We start from the raw sequence: 12,003 nt of genomic DNA, 5'->3' as shown, positions 1-12,003 counted from the left end.
AACATGATAAACCATGCTATTATCATCACCTAGGTAAACATCATACAGATCGAATACATTTGATTGAGATTTTACACTAAAATTCTTGCTGTATACTAGTGTAATACCATTTGCACAATCTCAGCTGTCTTCACTGTAGCATCTCTCATATATGTGATTAAAAATGACGATGATGCAACTTATTGGGAATGTTTCTTCCTCCTGTTCCCAATCCACTACACATCATTACACTGGATTCCAGGAATCTATTTTAAAAGTAATCCAGAGAAATAAGTTGAATGCATTAAATCAAAATAATACAATCTATGGACAATGACCAGACATGGAAAACAGACAAACACAAGAAAAAAACACAAAATTACCAAAATAACATATACAAAGCAAAAAAAGCAAATGAGCAATTAAGACTGCACAGGTAGGAAAAGTGTCCTCAGCTTTTCTAGAATTACCTGTCGCTTATAAAAGGTCAAGTCCCAAGTAGATGACATAATACATAACTACAACATGTAAAGCAAATCATTTCACATGGTACAAATTAACGATCACAAAGTTTATGATGCGACCATAAAAGTTGTGCAGTAAAGATTTCAATCTTCTCTACATAACAATGTTACAGAAGCCTATCAACTAGCAGTCGAGAGCGGTATAAAAAGTTTGAATAGTTACGATCAGTTCTGGAATAACGTAAGAGTAATTATTTGGAAACTCATCAAAACTCAATGAAAAGTCATTGCGCTTATTGTACAGTTTGGTCAATAGTTTTCCTTTGCCATCTATTTATAAGTGAACATCAAAGTATGAGCCTGACATTACAATGTCTGTGGTGTTCTTTATCTCAAGTTCTTCTGGGTAGATGGGATGTATAAAATCTCAAAAACTTGGATTATTAAACGATAGTACGTAATCCGTATATCGGAAACTAACATCAAAGGATTTAGCCAGACGATATTCATGCCTGTTGATCAGATCAGCTATATAGTCCGCCTCACAAGAGTAAAGAAATTATTCAGCAAGTAGTGGAACAAAATATGTTGCTACTGGAATGCTGACTGTTAGTTGAAAAACGTGTCCACCACAATTAAGGAGAAATATGTTTGCGATAAAAATTTAAGCATTTTGAAAATATAATTCGTAAATTTAGAAGAAGATTTGAAATCATTTTAATTAAGTATGAAGAATCACTGCATTAAGTACTATATATATGTATCTAAGTGATTCGTTTATCATAAACTTGTAACGTGCGAAAAGTCGTGAAAACTGTATCTATTGAAAAATAAGCTATAAGATACAGTGACACATAAGCCAATCAATTGTAAGAGGAAAAAGTAATAGCTGGTGTATGAGGTTTTTACACTTGTGACCACAACCAGAAGCTGTCTTTAGTTATATCATTGAAAGTGCACAAATGTGTTTTGTAAACATGCTGATTAAATATTACTAGCTAATTTATAACTACCTTTTTTAATTAATATTAGTATAGAACTCCCAACCTCTGTCATTAAAACTGCATTAGCTATCATTTGTGCAAATTTTTGTTTTTGTTGAAATATGCCTTAAATTAGAATTATTTCTACTAAATTGTTCTTTTTCTCTATAAAACTCCATTCGATATCCACAAATATAATGTGTTAAATACATGAAATAGGCGTTTATTTATTTGAAAAATAATCAAGAATTGCATTTAATGAAACGCTAACAAGACGCATGCTTCCCTGGGTATCTGTTAATGTTATTATTTTTTTTTACCAAGTATTTTTAACCAAGGTTAATGTCCTGTCGGCAATTTTCGAAAGTAATGGCGAAAATAATTAGATATTAGCTACCGAACCTCTTTGATTAAAATAACGCTGTTTTCACAATATTCTGTTGGCGTTATTGACATTTACTTAAATTGCATTACTACAAACATATTTCACTTTGTTAGCAAAATTCGGTACAATCAAATTTGGCAGCTACTGCAGCTTTAACATTCATGCCACATTGTGGCAGGTAGTTATAGTGATGGATGAAAAATTTGGATACATGTTTACTGTATACATATTTGTGAAGAATATATATATTGTGTTGTTATAGCACTCTGTTTCTACCTGCTATGTCCATTTACCTATGAAATACAAATTGGTTGATTAATTGTTGACGTTTATCACCCAAGCAGCAATATTTGGGCTATATCCAGACGATGGAAACAAGGAAAATTGGAAAGACACATTTTGATAGCCACTGGAAATAGGAGGTGAGCTAAGGATCAGCAGGGTTCTTGAACGTGCCAGGAACATCTTTTTTCAACAGGGTGCACCACTACGATTTGCAGTCAGGTTTTCTGTATTATGACCTGAGAATTCCAGCTTGTAGAACACAACAAGGTTGCTATAAGATCACAGCACTCAAGCCCCTAGCTTAGCAGGGGTTTAAACGCAATTTAGCGCTTTTATGATTTGATTCTGAGATTATTTAGCTAATTGCATTAAAATTCAATTAATACTATTGTAAATAAAGATTTATACTTGCTTCCTGTTTGCATCTGTAAAGAAATTATCTATCAGCACGGACATCAAACCAGTTATACTTTTCACTTTGTATGGGGCCAGGTAATCATGTTTGAAAACTTTATTTTGAGCCTCGACACCATTGTTGGTGTTTACAACTAATGTCAACATCTCATTCCGGTAGGCCCAAACCCACATCTGCAAAATAATTTAAAGACTGATTAAAAAAGTTATATTTTGAAACAGATTTAAGGACATCAATAAATAATTCCTGTTTTAGAATTAAAATTAAACTTTAGAATTTTAGAAACTTAGTACAAGCTAATGAAGCAGCTAATAATGGATTGGTAGTGTGATCTAAATACTCTGTGAAAGTACATGTTTTAAGCTGAACTCTTTATAAATCAATGCTTTTTTGAAAGTAAGAAAATAAAACTGTTATCCTCATCTGGGACTTTTTTTTCTGACTTTCTTATTTCTTATCATAATTATTTTATTTTTTATCTGATCGTCATAAAAAAACTTTTTCGATCCATTAATTCTTTTTTCGCCATCTTGAACAAATGATCTAATTTGTAATTTCTTTCTTTCTCAGCCAAGCGAATAAACTCGGACTCCTTGGGAGAAGTCATAACCATGGATGTTACATCAAGTGTGTGATGGAAAGTCTAATACTTACATCCATATATTTTATTTTCCACAAATATCTTTAGTTTTACATATATTAAATCTTAGAGAAGTCTAAGAAATTCATTCTTGTGTTCAATAACTGCATTTTTGTGGGCGGATATCCATCTCTTCCATGCCTGTTTTCGGTGTCAATCACAACTAAAGACCGAAGCCTGTATAAGAAAAAAAAATAAATTAAAGTTTCATTTAAAGACATTTTAGGATTAAACATTTTTAGAAAGAAAGTATTGGTATATAAACATGACCAGTTTACTCACAAACAATTTTTAGAAAGAAAGTATTGGTATATAAACATGACCAGTTTACTCACAAACAATTAATATATGTTTGTGAATGACCTGGCCCTATAAATCTTAGAATTCACCATCTGTTCGTTTCTAAAATCGGCAAAAGACACTTTACAAACTTCCATGAAACATGTTTTGGTCTGAGGATTTTTGCCCACTTCCTCTATTTAAAAATAATAATGCACAGCGATATGTATAAATGGCAATCATCTGACAATTTTTGAGTCTGACTAGATAGCTAATCTCATCAGAAAGATAAAATATCGTTTATGTAGATCCTTGAATCGCAGTTTCCGCTATATAGATGACGTATTATCTTGAATACTCCTAATTTCTGGGATTTGATACATCGCATCTACCCATAATAAGTCGAGATATCTTTACTACAGACAACTGTCAGTCTCATATCTTGACCTACACTTAGAAATCGATGGTTAAGGAAAACTAATGACCAAACTTTACGACAAACGTGATGACTTTTCATTCTAAATTGTCAACTTCTTTTCATCTGTGGCAACATCCCTTCGGCTCCTGAGTATGGAAGTGTTCATGTCAGAGCTTGCCGAAACTACGCAGACCTTTTGTATCAATATAGAACTCTAAGAAATTGGTTTCTGGAACAGGGTTATGTTGATTTAATCAATACAAAAGGTTTATGGTCGTCATCATGAACCCGTGGATCCATCAGCACCATGAAAACTGATTTATTCAATGGGTCATAGGTTTTTTTTCCTCGTTTGTCTAACCCGGACTTTCTTGACTTTTTATACGCAAATCCTCGGGTGCTGAGAGTAAAGCAGAGGAGTTTTATCCTACAGCTGTACCTGGTCCATGCTCCTAGTTTTAAGTGTAGTCCGAGTTGCTCATTTGCTTTTCTTACATTGAATGTATAATTTTAGTTACTTTGTGTTATTTGTTGTGTGTGTCATTTTGTCGTATCTGGTCTGTCTCCCTGCATTACATTTTTTTTATTACCACTATAACCTTGGGTCCCGTGAGTACTCTTTCAAGTTGCTCTTGAAGAAATTCTATCCGTTCGAGATAAATGATATTTTGGGAAACGTTCCTCATTGGTAGGCGATTGATATTGAGATTCATAATGTTTTGCTAGCTTTCTGTCTTTCAACACACATATTTTGCTATAATGAATGAACATTTCTGGAAATGTTTCCTGATAAAGACGTTTCCTATTTGACAGTATGCTTTTAGTATTAATTAAATATAAATCATTGATGTCATTTTCAATATGTATTGTAATTTTCATGTACCACTTATAAATCAGTCTTTGTCTGGGTCGGATTCATAATGGAGGACCTGTCATACCCAATCCTACTCTCAAATTTGGACACACTATTTTTTTCTAGAATTAATCAAAATTTTTCTCTAATTCACTCCAAAAAATTATCATGCTCCGCTTCACTCGGCCTTAAATTGTTTTACATCCCCCCTTAATCCTTAAATCTTGGATCCGCCCGTTTGGAGACTGTAAACACACACAAAAAAAAATGCCATAGCAAATCAATGATTAATACCAAAGACCTAAACATTTATCAATGAAATCAAAGCATTTTTTTTTAAAGTGGACATTTACTATCAGATAGAGAATTAAAGTTGAAAAGATAACAGGGTATCAGTAGAGGGAAAAGGGATATACTGTCCCTGGGGTAGGGTCAAGCCCCCTACGTTGACTTACACCAGAGTCAAACAGCTATAAAATTTTAAGATGTCAGCCTCAAATAGTTCAAATAAAAATGAAGTAGCATGTTATTAGCTGTCAATCCAGAATTTACAGGGCTCCCCATTTCACTCCATGTTGAATATGATGCGGGCTTATAGTCTCTCTTGGTGTAAATTATACTTACATTTGAAAAAAAAACATGTTCCTTGGATCTGCATGAATGGAATGGACACTTAACCTATCAAGGGAGTTTCTCGCCATTGCATATATTAGTTCAATCGATTGAGGTCGCAGACATATTTGACATACATTCTTGCATGATTCAATGATTAATTCAGCATAATTTTTATAGTTTTATTTCCAAAACTTTTCTGTAGCATTTAAAGTTAAGGAGCATAACTGTACAACAATCGGTATACTTCTTTTTTCACCTGTAATTGTTTTTTTCACCAATATATGCTAGAATATTCACTCAACTTGTACATCATGTGACGCAGGTCCTGATATGTAATTGATCTTGTTTTGTATTATTGTCTCTTTATAGATATAGTGGTTGTTCACTCAAATATTTTTTTAGGTTGTTGTCTCTTAAGATGTTCTCACTCGAAGAAGTTTTCTTTGATAAAATGTAACTGCAGTTTGAGGATGTTGTGTCATATTATAATCGACAGATTTGGCTGCATCAAGTTAGTCTGGGCAATTGTAAGTTGTTAAAATAATTCTTTCATTTAAATGACTTCATTTCAAACGGAAATGATTAATTGTTAGTTTAATTGTCATGTTTTTATTTTCTTTCATTAATCAATTTATTGAGGAATTTACACCTTACACTTAGCTGTATGCAATGTATGTCATGAAATTGACTATTTTTTAAATTAAAATAAAAATAATACACTACCGACCTGAAAGTGGCATTAGTTGATCACTTCAAGTATAATTCATGTTGAATTTTAGCCTAACAACTTTTTTTTTTAACTGTAATATGGCAATAAATGCAAGACCACTAACTTTAAATTGTTGCGATAATGAGATGTTAAGACACTCAGTTTTCAAAATATTTAATATTAAACCAATAATTACAATGTAATTATTTACAAACAGTCTTTCTATGATGTCTATTTGCAATTTATTTTCACACCTCTCATTATTCTTACTAAGCTTTTGGCAAAATTGAATGACCGCCACCGTAAGTTTCTTAATTAATCAAACTAGATGTATATGATATGCATTAATATATTTCTTTTTTCCTTGTTGTTTTTGTTAGATTTTCTATATTCTGTTTCTATTATTTTTATTCTGAATAAATATTGACGAATATATAAAGTAAACAATACCAATTTTGGATTTTTAGCGGTTCCTCAAATGATGAGGTCGAGATGAACAGTTTGTTTAAAGTTCTAACGATAATATCGCACAGATAATAAGGGACGTAATTACAAACATTTTTATAAAAAAAAACTTTTTCGCCATTTCTTCTTTCAATGAGTTTTTCAAGATCAAGTTCTAAATATGATTTTCGGAATGATGTAGTTTGTCTTAGAATAGATATGTTATGTGACCGTCTTTGGAACTCTGTATTCAGAAACTACCCGTTTTTTCCGTGAAACATAGATGTCTATGGAATAACGTGTAGCACTTGAGCAATGAGAAATGCAGTGTATCTAAGGATATTTCTATCAATAATTGTGATTTAAATTGATTTTTGCATGTCCTTCGTTATCGGAATGGTGAATTAAAAAAAAAAGCAGTATTAACCATATATAACAATAACCTGTATTTTAAAAGAAAATGGGACATTCTCCTGATTCCTTTTTAATTGAATGATATGTAATAGTGTCCATTTGAACCAACCAAACAGCATTTGAAGCATGAATATTGCCATCAAGTCTGTTTTTAATGAAAACACTGCGTCTGCCCTTTCTTTTTAGAATTTTAATGACAAAAATACACGGAAACATGATTTATTAAGTATTCATAAAAGATACATTCAATTTCTTCCTTTCAAACTTGTGGTTATATTTGATACACGTACATGCTTTAATGTATATGCTCCTTATTAATAATCATCAACTTCAATTTCAGTTTTAACTCAAAGAAACAACAAAACAATTTTGTTCGTATTTCGAATACATTAACATTCCATAGTTTTTTATCATGTGCTGAAATTGCCATTCAGAGTCAATGTACACAAGTCCTTACTTGGTCTATCTCCCAATCACAATGACTTAATGTCAGCTGGATTTCAACTGCAAAGACTATTACAGCCTAAAAATATAAAACATAATAAAAATAATCATTTTCAATAATATATATATAAAAATGATGTTCATTGTAATTCAATACATGATTGGAGCATATTTCCGAAATTCAAAGTTCATTCTGTAAAGATGATATATGTACATGTACTATAAACATAATATAGAGTATTCTCAATATTTAAGGGTATGATTGCTTGTCACACCAAATCCATTGTTTGCCTGTACATCTATAGTACTTGGAGAAGCTGAGTCCAGTGTTTTTTGTCATTTCAAATGTCTTATATGATTTTCTAATTCTAGTTAATTTTCTCTACACAGTAATTTTGAGAAAGTAAGTAGTAAATGTATTCCATGTTATTCCAAAAAGGTGTATAAAATAAAATGATGTACATTGTATTTTTACCGAACCTTTTTGAAATTCGTACGGTTTCATACTTAGAAGAGGGGAAAAACGCTGAAAAAAGTACTTACTTCATTGCTGACTATAGTACTTGTTTGCTCCTTTAGGCCTATGTCACTAAATCATCTCCCTGAACTTATTCTAAACTTCACAGTTTTCATCCTGAAAGTTGAAAAAGGATGTAACATTTCCCTCATGTGTAAAATAATTGGCCTTATATTTGACTGATAAGTACATTCAGAAAATAATTACACAAGTGCAGGTAGTGTACATCAATACAAATATATGTACATACAGTAATGGTCTCAGTAGCCCGAAATAGAAGGGCTACACGCACTTGGTGCCTTTACTCGCGCCTTTTTACCCTTACGATTTTTCTGATACGCCCTTGTGTCTTTTTTCACAACGGTAAGTTCAGAACCGGTGGGTTTTTTTTGCATTATCGATCGATTTCCTGTCACAAATATTTCAACTACAGTCAGGACACGTATCGGCAGTTAAACTGGAGAATACAATCATGTCATTAAAATCAATGAGTAGATTAAACTTCGAAGGTGCTAATTACCAGATATCCAATTACAATTTACCTTTTGTTTTGTGTATTTGATTAACTTAATTCATTTGAAGTAGGTGATGAAAACCTCATCGCGTGTCCGCCGCTTGGGCGGTGTGATTGGCCTCAACAAGAATATTCAATGTCACAACTATAACGTGCGTTTTGAGTCACTTTTTAGTTATTCCTAAACTATTATGCTTTCGCAGAAACGACGTTTAGCTCAACTTGCCAGCGACAATAAGAAATTTCAGGTGGTTCTTCAACACAGATACAACTCGTTGCCGGTCATTTTATTTTTTTTTAAATGAACTATTAATGTGACTACGTACATGTACAATTGACATTAAATTTTCTAACAAAAGTTTTAAAAAATACGTAAATTTAAAACTTTGATCTCTTGTTTGGACTCAATGGATTTATTTAAATAATTAATTACTAGATAGACAATGGCTAATAACGTGCATTGATACCGGCAGATCGTTTTTTCATTTCGATTTTCAAATTGTTTTATTGAATTTAGGGGTTGATTCAGTTGAGAATGTATGATGCATAGAATAAAAACGAAACATTGATTATGTAATGTTGATAAAACAAATATGATATTAAGGTTTTATATTAGTACAATGAAGGATTGAGTTTTTTGACCCATCAAATGTATTGAGAGAATACCAGATTACTTAATGACCTGATGCATTATTTACAATAAAACAGAAGGAATATCTATTGTTACTCATTAATTTTGACAAGGTTTTTGATTCAAGTCAGTGGGATTTCATTTAAAAAGCACATCAAAATTTTAATTCTAGTGAATCTCTCGGCAAATGGGTCAATATATTATCAAGGTTCATAGTATGATAAATAATGAACACTTATCAAATTACTTTGAATTAGGAAGACGATGTCGTCAAAGTGACCCTCTCTCATTTTACTTGTTTTTAATTGGAATTGAACTATTAGCTATGAAGTTGAAAATAACATAAGGAGTACATGTGGCTGACAGAAAAACCACACTAAGCCAATATGCAGTTGATACATTTTTATTTCTAGATGTTTCATCTTTAAAAGAATCACTGAAATGTTCAAATATTTTGATTTGATATTTGGGCTTAGAATTGAACACCTCCAATCAATGACTGAAATGCAATGGGTAGGTAGTAAAAAGTTTCCATGGTATTATTATACATATAAACTTAATACACACAAAAGGTGAAGTTATTAGAAGTATCAAAATATATTAATCCATTATTGAAGATGTGTTTTAATTTTTTTAAACAGATTTTATTCAGAAATAATTTGATTACAATAAATAACAAAACATAATAGTAAAAAGACAAGGGTTCGGAAAAGTCTTAACAAAGTCCGTCTCCTTATAAAAATGACAATTAAGCTCTAGCCTAAGTGCATGTTCTATATACATGTTGAAGAATATAATATGTGGCGACGAGAAAATAAAGTATTTAGAAAAAAAGGATGAAAAGCAGTAATAACGTATTTTATGCTTTATCATTATCTAAACCAATACAATAAAAAATATGTTGTAGTATTTTAATATTTTGCATACAAAAAGTTACTAATGGTTTTATATTCTGACTTGGACTAGAGCTTAAATCCTCCTCTATAAATGTACATGCAGCAATAATGAATTTTGGGTACATGTACATGTATGTAGGGGTTATTTTGATATATTTATACATATAACTCAACACTGTACTTTATACTGACATATTTCTAAAAAAAAAAAATTAAAAAAAAAAAACCATTTTATGGCAATCATTTTGGATTTTTAATACCTTTTGTTCCTTACCAACATTCTTTTCGTCCTTCACTTGAGACCTACCTATAGCTAGTACACTTAGACTAATGAACATTTTTCAGCATGAACAAGATCCAACATGCGTGTAGTAAGTCGATCAGCTTTAAAACTCTCTGTCAAACTTGTAACCTTCGGCTTCTAACAAAAATTACAGAGAATAACGACTGCTTTAAATGAAAAACTTTTCTGGTCACGATTAAAAACCGTATGTAGCGCCCTCTTTATCAACACGTTTTTAATTCAGCCAATTATTGATAATTAATCATTTATTAATATATATGTATTAACAGGTTAATAAATATGAAAGATTTATTGATATCAATAAATGCCCATTTATTTACATAAATAATTAATCCTAAATATCAATAATTCATTTAGTAATATCAATAAATATTCAATAACATGATAATAAATATTTATCAACATGTGTGTAAATGATTTTATTAATATCAATAAATATATGAATTAATAAGATGTTGATAAAATATTTATTGACGTGTTGATAAATCATTTATTAATATCGATAAAAGAGAAGTTATTAGATCTTGTTGCGAAAGGCTTGCATGCCGGGTAATAACCAATGTTATCGTCTTTTCTGTACTTGATTTCTTCACATGACAACTGTAAACGAGATACCTGTTGTATACACTATATTTCGAACTAGTCTTAATGTGTATTATGCTATTATTATTCAGTATGAAATTGAAACAACTTATTTCAAGACACACAAAGGGATGACCATCCATATTTCATTTATTATTAGTATATATAATAATATTTTTTAAGTTTAAGAATAAGTCTTATAGTTTCGGTTGAAGAATCGCAATCCCCTAGAGAAAGTAATTCACTCATTTTGGGTAAGTAACGACAGAGAAATGGGATTTCATTACATAATTCAATGTTCTTTTCTCTCGAATGCTAAAAAACAATTAATGCACGACACGGCTTGGGTTTTGTTGCTTTGTTTTTACATGTGAAAGGTTTTGTTGAATAAATTCGATATTTATTTTGAAAATTGGGAATTGAAAATAATTAAAGAGAAAACAAAATATTTCTTCTGTATGAATTCTTAATAAGAATGAATAAGAAATATCTTGGTTTATATTATGCCAGAAGTGGGTACTTCTGAAAACACGAAAGTATTTATATGACCAATTTAAAAAAGCTATGTGACCTAACACACCAGCACATGACAATACACCTGGCTACCCGTGAAACCTAAATTATTTGAAACCGTAATTTATCAACATGTTAAAAATTCATCTATTCGTTGATATAAATAAATCATTTATGCACATGTTGATAAATATATTATGTTATTAAATATTTATTGATATCAAGAAATGGGGAATAAATTCCACAAGTATTTCCCATAGATTTCAATCACACTGGCTAAAAACCAATCTGAAACAAAGATTTAAAAGACAAATTTCAACAAACATGGAGATCTGATATTGAAAACTTGCCTTAAGGCTTTTTTGTTACAAATTGTTCGAACAAGATTTTGGCTTGGAAAAGTATTTAGGTTATTTTATACGAAAAGAATGCCCTTACTCTATGTTGACAGAGTAGGCATGCCGTAGGCCATGTGAGCTATTTTTGTCATTTGGCGTCCGTTGTTAAAAATTGTTCAAAACTCTTCTCCTCTGACACTACTTGACCAACTGGAACAAAACTTAGAATGAATGTTCCATGGGGTGTCGTGCATAGAACTGATGTGGGTTGTTTTGATCCGTCGAAAAACGTGACTGCCGTTATTTAAAATAAAACATAGGGGTTAGAGAGTATCTACAAAACGGTTAAGTTTAGCCAAATTCTGGGGTAAATATGTTCAA

Source organism: Perna viridis, chromosome 1, assembly GCF_037379345.1.
Source record: "Perna viridis isolate PV_CMFRI_1.1 ecotype Kerala chromosome 1, ASM3737934v1, whole genome shotgun sequence".
Classification (NCBI taxonomy): Eukaryota; Metazoa; Mollusca; class Bivalvia; order Mytilida; family Mytilidae; genus Perna; species Perna viridis.
The sequence above is the reverse complement of the archived record's forward strand: the minus strand, read 5'-3'. Positions refer to the sequence as shown.